Here is a 10,785-nt window from a genome sequence, read left to right on the forward strand (position 1 = left end):
GGCCTTTCCAAACTGGCTCTTCCTCACAGTCCAAAGACAAAGCTCCCATGCCACATAAGTATCAGCAACAGCGCCCTCCAGTGGAAGATGAGTGTTTCCACTGCCGTGAGAAGGGGCATCGTAAGGCAGATTGTCCCAGCTACTTAAAGATGATAATGGCAAAGAATGGTGAGAATGTAATTTTATTTGTAAATGAATCCATGTATATACAATTTTCTAAATCTACTTGGTGGATTGACTCTGGTGCAACTGTGCATGTTGCAAATTCTTTACAGGGGTTTCGTTCGACAAGGACTATGCTAAGAAGCGAAAGACACGTTAAAGTTGCAAACAGAGTACAAGCAGAAGTTGAAGCTGTTGGCGATGTCTCTCTCGAGCTAGTTAATGGCTTTATGCTTGTGTTAAGAGATGTTTTATTTGTTCCTTCACTTCAAAGAAACTTGATTAGTGTTTCACGTCTAGACAAAGATGGTTATGGTTGCCATTTTGAAAATGGCAAATGTGAACTATGGTTTGATAATAATTGTATTGGTGATGCTTTCCTTCACAATGAGCTTTATTTATTATCTATGTGTGATAAAGTACATTCTGTGTGTGATGTGAATGTGAATGAGTCCTTGTCAGAGAAATAAACAAAGAAAAGAAAGAGAACTCAAGTTGAATCGTCGAAATTATGGCACTGTCGTTTAGGACATATTTCGAGAGGGAGAATTGAAAGATTAGTAAAGAATGAAATTCGTCCTCCACTAGAGTTCTCCGATCTTGAACAATGCATAGAAGGCATTAAAGGAAAGTTTGTAAAGCAAATTAAAAAGGGTGCCAAACGAAGCGCAGGATATTTAGAGATAATCCACACAGACATTTGTGGTCCTTTTCCTGTGCGAAGTGTGGATGGTTGTGACTCGTTCATAACATTTACAGATGATTACTCCCGTTTTGGATACATTTATCCAATTAAGATATTCAAAGTTGAAGTTGAAAATCAGCATGATAAAAGAATTAAAATAGTAAGATCCGATTGGGGGGAGGGGGAGTACTACGGTCAGGATACCCCGTATGGACAAGTTCCTGGACCTTTTGTGAGGTTTCTACAGCAAAATGGAATAGTCGCCCAGTATTCCACACCGGGCGAGCCTTAGTAGAATGGAGTAGCTGAAAGGCGTAACCGTACTCTGATGGATATGGTGCGCAGTATGATGAGTTACTCCACCTTGCCATTGAGTTTGTGGATGGAGGCGCTAAAAAACCGCCATCCATATTCTCAACAGAGTGCCAAGTAAGTCGGTGCGCAAAACACCGTACGAGCTGTGGACAGGAAGAGTACCCTCACTAAACAACCTGCGTGTGTGGGGGAGCACGGCTGAAGCTAAAGTATTTAACCCAAGACAGTAAGCTGTCATTTCATTGGCTATCAAGAAAAGTCAAAAGGTTTTTGTTTCTACTGCCCAGACAGACACACAAAGTTTGTATAAACGAGACACGTTGTTTTCCTAGAGGAAGAAATGGTAAGGGGGAGCATGGTAGCTCCATAAATTGATCCCACTTCATATGAAGAAGCCATGAGAAGTGTTCACTCATCTAAATGGCTGGAAGCTATGGATGATGAGATGAAATCAATGAATTCCAATGGTGTTTGGGATTTAGAGGATATTCCTAAATGGGTCAAAATAGTAGGTTGTAAATGGGTCTACAATATTAAACGTGACTCCAAAGGGAATGTAGAAAGGTTTAAAGCACGACTCGTGGCAAAGGGTTTTACGTAAAGGGAAGGGATAGATTATAACGAAACCTTTTCTCCGGTTTCGTGTAAAGATTCCTTCCGAATTATAATAGCATTGGTGGCACATTATGACTTAGAGTTACATCAGATGGATATAGAGACGGCATTCCTTAACGGGGATCTGTATGAAAGTGTTTACATGGCACAACCGAAAGATTTTGTCATGGAAGGAAAAGAGCGTATGGGATGTCGCTTGAAGAAATCCATTTACGGATTAAAGCAAGCCTCTAGATAGTGGTCCCCCTTGATCTCGACTTTTCCTTTCAACTTTACACTTTATCTTTAACACTTTTAACTTTACTCGTTCCATCACAGATTAGCGCATAGAGCATGCTTCATCGTCACGGCCAGTTGCCGATAGATTCAACAGCTACCATACACTTCACTGTTCTGAAATAATTCTTTAACCTTTGGGCCCTTTTATTATCCAGGAATCATAGGCTTTCCCTTAAACCCATGCCGGCTATGCGTTCACCAAACACGCTGTGTGGTAAGCCTTTTGTGAGCAGATCCGCAAGCATTTTCTTTGTGCTTATATGCTCAAGAGAAATGGAGTGATACTGGATTTTTTCTTTCACAATATAAAACTTTATGTCAATGTGTTTGGCAGCACCACTTGACTTGTTGTGAGCATAAAACACTGCTGGTTCATTGTCGTAGTACATTTTGAGTGGTCTTTTAATGCTGTATACCACTCTTAAACCAGGTATAAATTTCTTTAACCATTCAACTTGCCCCGAGGCCTCATAACATGCTACGAATTCCACGTACATAGTTGATTATGCAGTGACACTTTGTTTGGAGCTTTTTCACCATATAGCTCCCCCTACGAGCGTGAACACATAATCGGACGTGGACTTTTGGTCATCGATGTCCCCCGCAAAATCCGCATCTGAGTACCCTTCTATGCCTAGAGAATCGGATTTTCTGTGTGTTAGCATGAGGCCCTTTGTGCCTTGCACATAACGCAAAGCTTTCTTTACCATGATCTAGTGTGCCTGTCCTGGATTACTTTGATATCTGTCAAGTATCCCGATAACAAATGCCAAGTCAGTGCGTGTACACACTTGAGCATACTGTAGGCTTCCGACAGCTGAAGCATATGGAACCGCTTTCATTTGATCGGTCTCATATTGGTTCAGCTTTCTTTAATTTGTTATTTAAAGTCTTTCATATATTAATAAGGGTAGAGATAGAGCATCTCCAAAAGACTCTCTAAAAATGAATAGCTAAGATCCTGATTTAGCTATTATGTAAAACGAAATGCCTAGCAAAAAAGTGATGAAATCCAACAGCTTCTCTAAATCCAACCGCGAGCAGCAACTCCTCTTCCTCCTCTTCCTCCCAGTGCCAGGGTCAAAATCGACCAGCCGGTAGCTTGACCGGCAGATTCCTCACCGGTGGCGAGGTTCCTGCGAGGAAGAAGAGCTAGGCCGGTGAGCATCCTCGACGTGAGGGGAACCCATTCTCACCTAGGCTCGCCGGATGGGCGACCGGAGGTGGTTGACAGCATGCGGCGGCGGACAGCGAGGTCAGGCGGAGGTAGCGGCATGACTAGAAGCGATGAGGGCAGCGACTGTGCGGGTGGGGAGGTAGAGTGGGTGGAGGTGGTGGTGTGGGCGGAGGGAGGAGGCGGCGACGGGGGAGGCCCGACAGAGGGAGGAGATGCTGGTGCATGGAGGAGGCGCTGACGGGAGAGGCCCGGGTGAGGAGATCATAGCGGCGTGAGGTCCTGGGGAGCGTGGGAGGGGCTCGGCTTATTTGGAGGATGGAATACCGAGTAGGATAGCGATCCGACGAAAATAGAGACTCTGTTGGATCTAATTTTTGGTGGGGTTTCTCTTTGTTTAACTAACTCATAAAGGATACAAGAGCTCTTGGAGATGCTCTTAGGTGTTACTTCAAAATACTTTAATAATGACAAGTTTGGGTAACTTTAATATAGCTACTTTATGTTATTTTCATGTTGACCCAAATAGTTAATTTCAAACCTAATGATTACTTCAAGTTGTATTACTTTATGTTATTTTTCATATTGACTCAAATGGTTAATTTAGTGTAAATTCAATGCTACATTATGTTGCATTTTTATATGGCAGAGGTGGTTTATTTTGAAAAAAATGAGATTCACAATGATTATTGTTGTCAATAAAGATTGAGTGCACAATATTAATGATCAGATATTTTGATTTCTTGTACCGTGTCCTACGAGGATTAACATGGAGGCTCCAATAGGAGTCTCCTGTTACTAATAATAGTATTTGTTCAATGTTAGGAGGAATGTCATGCTGGCAATGCCTAAGATATATCGACGTTCATCTATTAAAGAACTATGAATGTGTGCGTGTATATTTTTGTAGGAAAAATTGAAGTGCTCACAAATGAAACTATCAACTATCAATGTACATAGACTATACTACCTTTGGTCATAAATACTTTGTACTTGACAACATTGACTTGTTATGGTATTCAATTTAGTTTCGAGTTTTCACCACTATTCTATAAGACAAATCAGGCATACAATTTTCATGTTCGGAAACTAAATATTTTTAAAACTATTGTTGGTCAAAATTTTAAAAGTTTGATGTAATTTTGGCCAAAGCGTCAAGTTTCCATCCATCTTGACCATTCAGTTATTGTAGTAAATCAATGTTGAATTTCATCGTGTTCATGAATTTGTGGAAAAACTTTATCAGAAAAAATTCATATAAAGTAGAAAAAAGGGTAATTGCTTGATCCTACCTCCACTGCGTAGATTGTACGGACAAGAGGACGGAAGGTGAGAGCATGGTGGCGGCGACGGATGGGCGTCGTGGCTGTGAAGGGCGGTGGCAACGGCGAGAGCGCAGAGACGGGTAGGGTTTGGGATGGCCCCTTGAGGCCGGCAATCAAGATAATTGCCTGCTTAATCCTATTCCAAACAGATCTAGGGATATTTATACCCTTGTCTTACAATGCAAATGCACTTTGGAAAATAATAACAAAATCCTAGCCACTTGGGCCACGGCGCTGGTGGTAGTACATGATCACCGGCCAGGAGTACGCCAGCTCCTGTGCTTGGGCCCTAACATCTCTTCCCTCCTCGGCAATAGCTCGTCCTTGAGCTGGAAGTCGGGGTAGCGCTTGATGAAGAACTGTTGTGGCTCCCGAGTAGCATCGTCGGCCGGAAGGCCTTGCCACTCCACCAAAACGTCCCAGGCGATTTATCGGAGGTGCGCTCACCGCACCCGGCTAGACGTCGGGACCAGGCGACCATCATGGACTAGTGGAAAGGGTGGCGTAGTCGTTGGAGGGTCACCATGGAAGGGCTTGAGCAGCCCTACATGGAAGACATCATGAAGGTGCGCGCACCCTCCGGCAGCTGCAAATGATAGGCCACTTGCCTTTGGGTCAGTGCTCCAGGGAGTGCGTTGGTTGATGAAGAAGGCGAAGCCAGACCCAGTCGCCCACTGCAAACTCCAACTTGTCGTGGTGCTTGTCCTAGTAGTGTTTGCATGTTGGCGAGCCTGGTGGAGATGCTCACTAACATCGCCCAGGAAGGAGTCGTGGTCGCGAAGCAGGTCATCGGCCGCCTCAGTTGGGGCAGCCCCGGCGATGTGCGGAAGAAAGGGCATAGGAGGTCGGCCATATACCACCTCAAAGGGCATTGTGCGGTGCGTCGTGTGGAAGGAAGTGTTGTAGCAGTACTCCGCCCAAGCAAGCCAGTCGACCTAGGCGCGCGGGCGATCTCCCGTCGCACAGCGTAGGTACATGGCGATCACCTTGTTGATGACCTCCGATTGGCCATCAGTCTGAGGGGTGGAACACCGTGCTGAAGCAAAGCTGGATGCCAGCCAACTTGAAAATATCACGCCACATGTGACTGGTGAAGACCGGGTCGCGGTCGCTGATGATGGATGTGGGGAAGCCATGCAGCTAGACGATGGCGTTGAAGAAAGCACGGGCGACCAATGCCGTGGAGTACCGGTGACTTAGGGCGATGAAGCGAGCGTAATTGGAGAAGCGGTCCACCACCATCAGGATGACCGACTTTTCACAAACCTTGGGAAGTCCCTCAATGAAGTCCATCGAGATGTCGGCCCACACCTGTGAATGCACATTGAGGGGCTGCAACAGCCCCACCGGCTAATTGGTGGGTGTCTTGTTGCGCTGGCAAGTGGCGCAGTCACGAATATACTCCTGCACCAGCTTCTTGTCACGAGGGATGAGAAGTTGGTGCAGAGGCATTGGAGAGTTTTCTGGACGCTTTCGTGGACGGCTGAGTGGATCATAGAGAGCACCCGCATCAGATGTCGTAGCTGCCCAGATCTCATCCAAGATGTCGAAAGATGGACTCAAGAGTGCGTGAAGGGCCGCCTTGTCACCGGTGCAAGCCTCGCTATCACGGTGAGATAGGGCATCTACCACAAAGGTGAGGCGACTAGGGTGGTATTCAACGTTGAAGTCGAACTCGAACAGCTTGCTGAGCCATTGATGTTGCGGATTGGTGGACAGCCGCTGGTCGAGGAGTAATTTCTAGCTGTAGTGGTCGGTGTGGACCCGGAAGCAGCAGCCCTAGAGGTACGGCCGCCAATGCCAAACAGTCAGGACCAAGCCGATGAGCTCCCACTCGTATGCCACTAGCTTGTTATGACGAATGACGAATGTGCGGCTGAAGAACGTGAAGGACCACGCTGAAGCCAGTGCCGAACCCATCGCACTCCACCACAAACTGGCACTCAAAGTCTAGCATCTGGAGAACCGGTCCAGTGGAGCATTGTGAAGGCCTCCACCGCCTCTAGAGTCCAGGCGAAAGCCTCCTTGCACAGCAAGCGCATCGTGTCAGGGGGGCGGCTATAGAACCGAAATCCTGGTTGAATCTCCGATAATATCCGGTGAGGCCGAGGAACCCATGAACACCCCAAGCCGAGTGGGGCTCAAACCAGGATGCAACTGCCTCCAACTTGTCGCTGTCCATTGCGACGCCCTCTGCGGAGATGACATGGTCGAGGTATGTGACAGACTTGGAGCCAAAGGAGCTCTTGGAGAAATTCAAGTGGAGGTCATGGGTGCGGAGGGCGTCGAGGATGAGGCGAATGTGTTGCAGGTGCTTGGACCATGAGGGGTTGTAAATTAGAATATCATCGAAGAAAACGAGCTCAAACCGATGGAGGAATTGTTGCAAAACGTCCTTTATTAGGGCCTGGAACATAGCTGGCGCGTTGGTGAGGCCGAACGGCATGACGAGGAACTCAAAGTGGCCGTCGTGGGTACGTAACATCGTCTTCTCCACATCGGCCAAGTGCATGCGCACTTGGTGGTAGCCTGAGCACAAGTCCAGCTTGGTGAACAACTTGACATCGCCCAGCTTGTCGAGGAGTTCGTTGACCACCGTATCAGGAATTTTTCTTTGCATGTCTTGTCATTCAGTGTGCGAAAGTTGATGTAGAAGCACAAGGTGTTGTCTACCTTCTTGACCAGCAAAACTGTTCCTGAGAACGGGGATGTGCTAGGGCGGATGATGCCCTATGCTAGCATCGCCACGCATAGGCGCTCAAGCTCATTCTTCTGCAACTGCGGGTAGCGATACGGCCGGATTGCAATGTCTGGCACGAGGTGGATCCTACGATCGTAGGGGCAGGAGGGTGGCAACCCACGTGGTTCAGCGAAGATGTGCACTGCGGTAGGAGGGCGTCGACGAGGGGTCCCTTTGGGTCGCTAGCGATGGCTCGGAGGCTCGGCTGAGAGATGTCATCGCGAGGGGACCCAATCCCCTTCCAAAAGATGTGGTGCCCATGCCACCACAACACCATGCAGAGGTCCTCGACGTCCCACAGGATCGGAACCAGGGTTCTCAAGTAGTCGAGGCAGAGCACGAGGTCAAAACCGCCGAAGTCGATGCCGAAGCAGGTGACGGTGAAGTCCTCTTGGCCAATGGCATGACCATGTTGCAGGCCACCGTCGTGCAAGGGACGCAGTTACCGTTGGCCACTCTCATGCGGAGGTTGGCGCCTGATGTTGACAGTCTTATGCGGCTCATCAACTCAGCATGGATGAAGTTGTGAGTTGAGCCACTGTCGAGGAGGGCTGATAGGCGGTGTCCGTGAATGTAGACGGGGACCTGCATGGCATCTTCCGTACAGATGTCGGCGATGGCATGGAGGGAGACCACCGGCTCCACTTCCTCGGTCAGCAGGGGGCTGATGTTGTCGCCATCATGCTCGGCATCGGCCGAGAAATCCGCCACCTCCAGGTAGAAGAGGTGCTGCCACTGCTTGCCGCGGACATAGTGTCGGTGTTTACCGCCAAGCCTGCTCAGGGATACCCTTAGTAGTAAGGTTTGTAGGTAGGGAACGGCTGCTCTGGAACTCGATGGTGCAAGGAACACAAAGATTTAGACAGGTTCGGGCCGCGAGTTGAGTAATAACCTACGTCCTGTGTGGTGGTTTGTATTGCCTTAGGTGTTAATGTCTTTTGAGGGGGTCCCTGCCCGCCCTTATATATCTGGGGGGACAGGGTTACATGGAAAGTCCTAGCCAAATACAGTTGGAGTCCTACTACAATAAGATCAGGTAGTTTCCTTTGTACTGGAGCTAGTTCTATACCTATTCGGGTAGTTACATCCATGAGCTATCCCTTACTCTAGAATATTCTATGCCTATAAGCAGTCCCATTGCCCCGGGTCTGACAAGCCCCCGAGCTCTTCGTAGCCGAGTCCTGCAGATGTCGAGTACTTGGCTGGGCGTCTTCGAGTACTTCAAGTAGTTAAAACATCCTTTTGGTTGCTTCTGGGCCTTTCTTCGGAAACGTCGAGTAGTTCTCCAAGTACTTCCGATTGCTCCGAGGCTGTGAGGTGCTCATATATAGTGCGCGAAGTATATAGTGCACGAAGTACTCGCGCTCCATATGGAGTAGCCCCCGAGCCTTAGGTTGAATCGCAGAATCAAGCTGAGGGTCACTTCAGTCTTTTCATTTATTATTTTCAAAAAAATTGAAAAATAAATCTCTAATGCACATATCCCGCAGCCCCCGAGTCTTGAATTTAAATCTCTCTATTTAGATTTAAGAATCAATAACTCGTGACAAAATTTATGATGAAACTTTCCTGAGAAGGAAAAGTCCGTTGATCTTCCAAGTATTCACAAAATTGCCATCAGAGACCATATAAACCCGTTCGGTAACTCCTAGGGTTTTTATCCTCTTGATTCCTGGCCACCGTCAAATTCAAATTTTACACTTCCCAACTGCCTGTGACATCCATTAGCCCCTTTCATAGCCCCCGAGCCAAAATTCATGACTTTTGAAATGGCTCCCAAGAAAGACAAGTCCCAGGTTGAAGATGAAGCAGTTGCCAATCTTTACACGGGCTGGCGCAGAAGCAAAATGTCTGAATCGGCTGTACAAGAACTGGAAAATATGGGTCTTCTCCAGACTCAACGTGTAATCCAATGGCGTGCAGGCGAAGAAGAGGATTATCCTTTTGAAGGTACACTTAAAACCGTCATGTTCCGTGATTTCGTGGGACGTGGTCTTGTGGTACCTGTTTCTAAATTCTTCCATGCTCTTCTACAATTTTGGGGAATCCAATTGCATCATCTGACTCTGCAATCCATCTTGTACCTTTCAATTTTTACTCATTTCTGTGAAGCATTCCTTGGAATCCTTCCCTATTTTCGTTTGTTCGAACATTTCTTCACCCTTGTACCCATTCCGAATGCCACCAAACCCGCCGTCGTCGGTGGATGTGAACTAGTGCTTCGTCCTGAGACCCAAGACGAGTACTTGGCTTATGATCTAGCAGGTAAAGGAGCCGAGTGGAAAAGGTTCTAGTTTCACGTCGGGAACTTTGAATCCCCACTACCGGAAAGAGTTGCTGGTGCCCCCCAAGTCCAAGCAAACTGGTCAAGTGCAGGACCTGGTGGCAAACAAGTCGAGTGCATTCTTCGTGCCATTGCCAATTTCAAAAACAAAGGAGTTACTGGAGATCATGTGGTCTTCTCCTTTGTGAGTCGTCGGATCCAACTTCTTCAACGTCGGAAACATCCTGCCTTCTGATATGAAGGTACAAAAGATCCCACTAGGCTTTCTCCAGAAGCAATGGCTCATTCTGAAGTGGTTAGAAGATGTTGTAAAGTACTCGATAACTTCGACAAGTCCCTGAAACTACCAGCACTCTTCTCGACAGTTAATCCCCCCGAGAATACCTGGGTAAGTTTTGTGTCACACTGTCGAGTACTTTGTGGACAAGGGTTTGATCTTCTAACAAATCCTTGCTTTCTTTTGAAGAAGAATTATAAAACATGGTACTGCATGCCTCCAACCTCAGAAGATGCTGCTCCTTCTGATGATAGCAAGAAACGGAAGGCAGCTCCTGGAGTTTTGTTACAGAGAAACATTCACCATCCCAATAGTAGCCAGTAAGAATCTGACATTCTTTGATTAGATCCTGTTTGCCTCAGCTTTCTTATTTCAAATTTTGCTTGGCTAGGATCCAATATCTCCCAGCGCATGAAAAAGATCAGATCCAGGATTTCCGTAACTGGATGCAGAGTGGTTCAGAAACAACTACTCGATCAGCCCCCGAGTCACCAGTAATTGGGTTGATCGAGAACTCAACTGACAACTTGCCAAGTTCAGACATGCCGGGAACATTGAGTGAGCCAAATCCTGAGGCACCCAAAATTACTCCTGCGGCGACTGAAGGTACTTCAAGTGCTGCTGGAATTAACAGTGCTAGATCTGAAGGATCGAGAGAACCTGCTATTCGAGTAGTACCCTTCTAGTCCATGCCACAATCTACCCAGGAGGAATTGGGTAAGGAGCTCTTTGATGATCTGTTGTTGTTTGTAGACAACATGAAGAAGCTCGCAGATTACATGCAATGGTACTTTAAATATACAAAGGTAAAATCTTCTTCTTCTGCTGCTTGCCTAAGTCGAGTAGTTGGTGATATCTGACCAATCTTGCCTAGTATATGACAGGATATTGCCAATCGGTCTTTCTTGAAGTCTCATGCCTTGTATAAC

The sequence above is a fragment of the Panicum virgatum genome, chromosome 5N, assembly GCF_016808335.1.
Source record: "Panicum virgatum strain AP13 chromosome 5N, P.virgatum_v5, whole genome shotgun sequence".
NCBI classification, from domain to species: Eukaryota; Viridiplantae; Streptophyta; class Magnoliopsida; order Poales; family Poaceae; genus Panicum; species Panicum virgatum.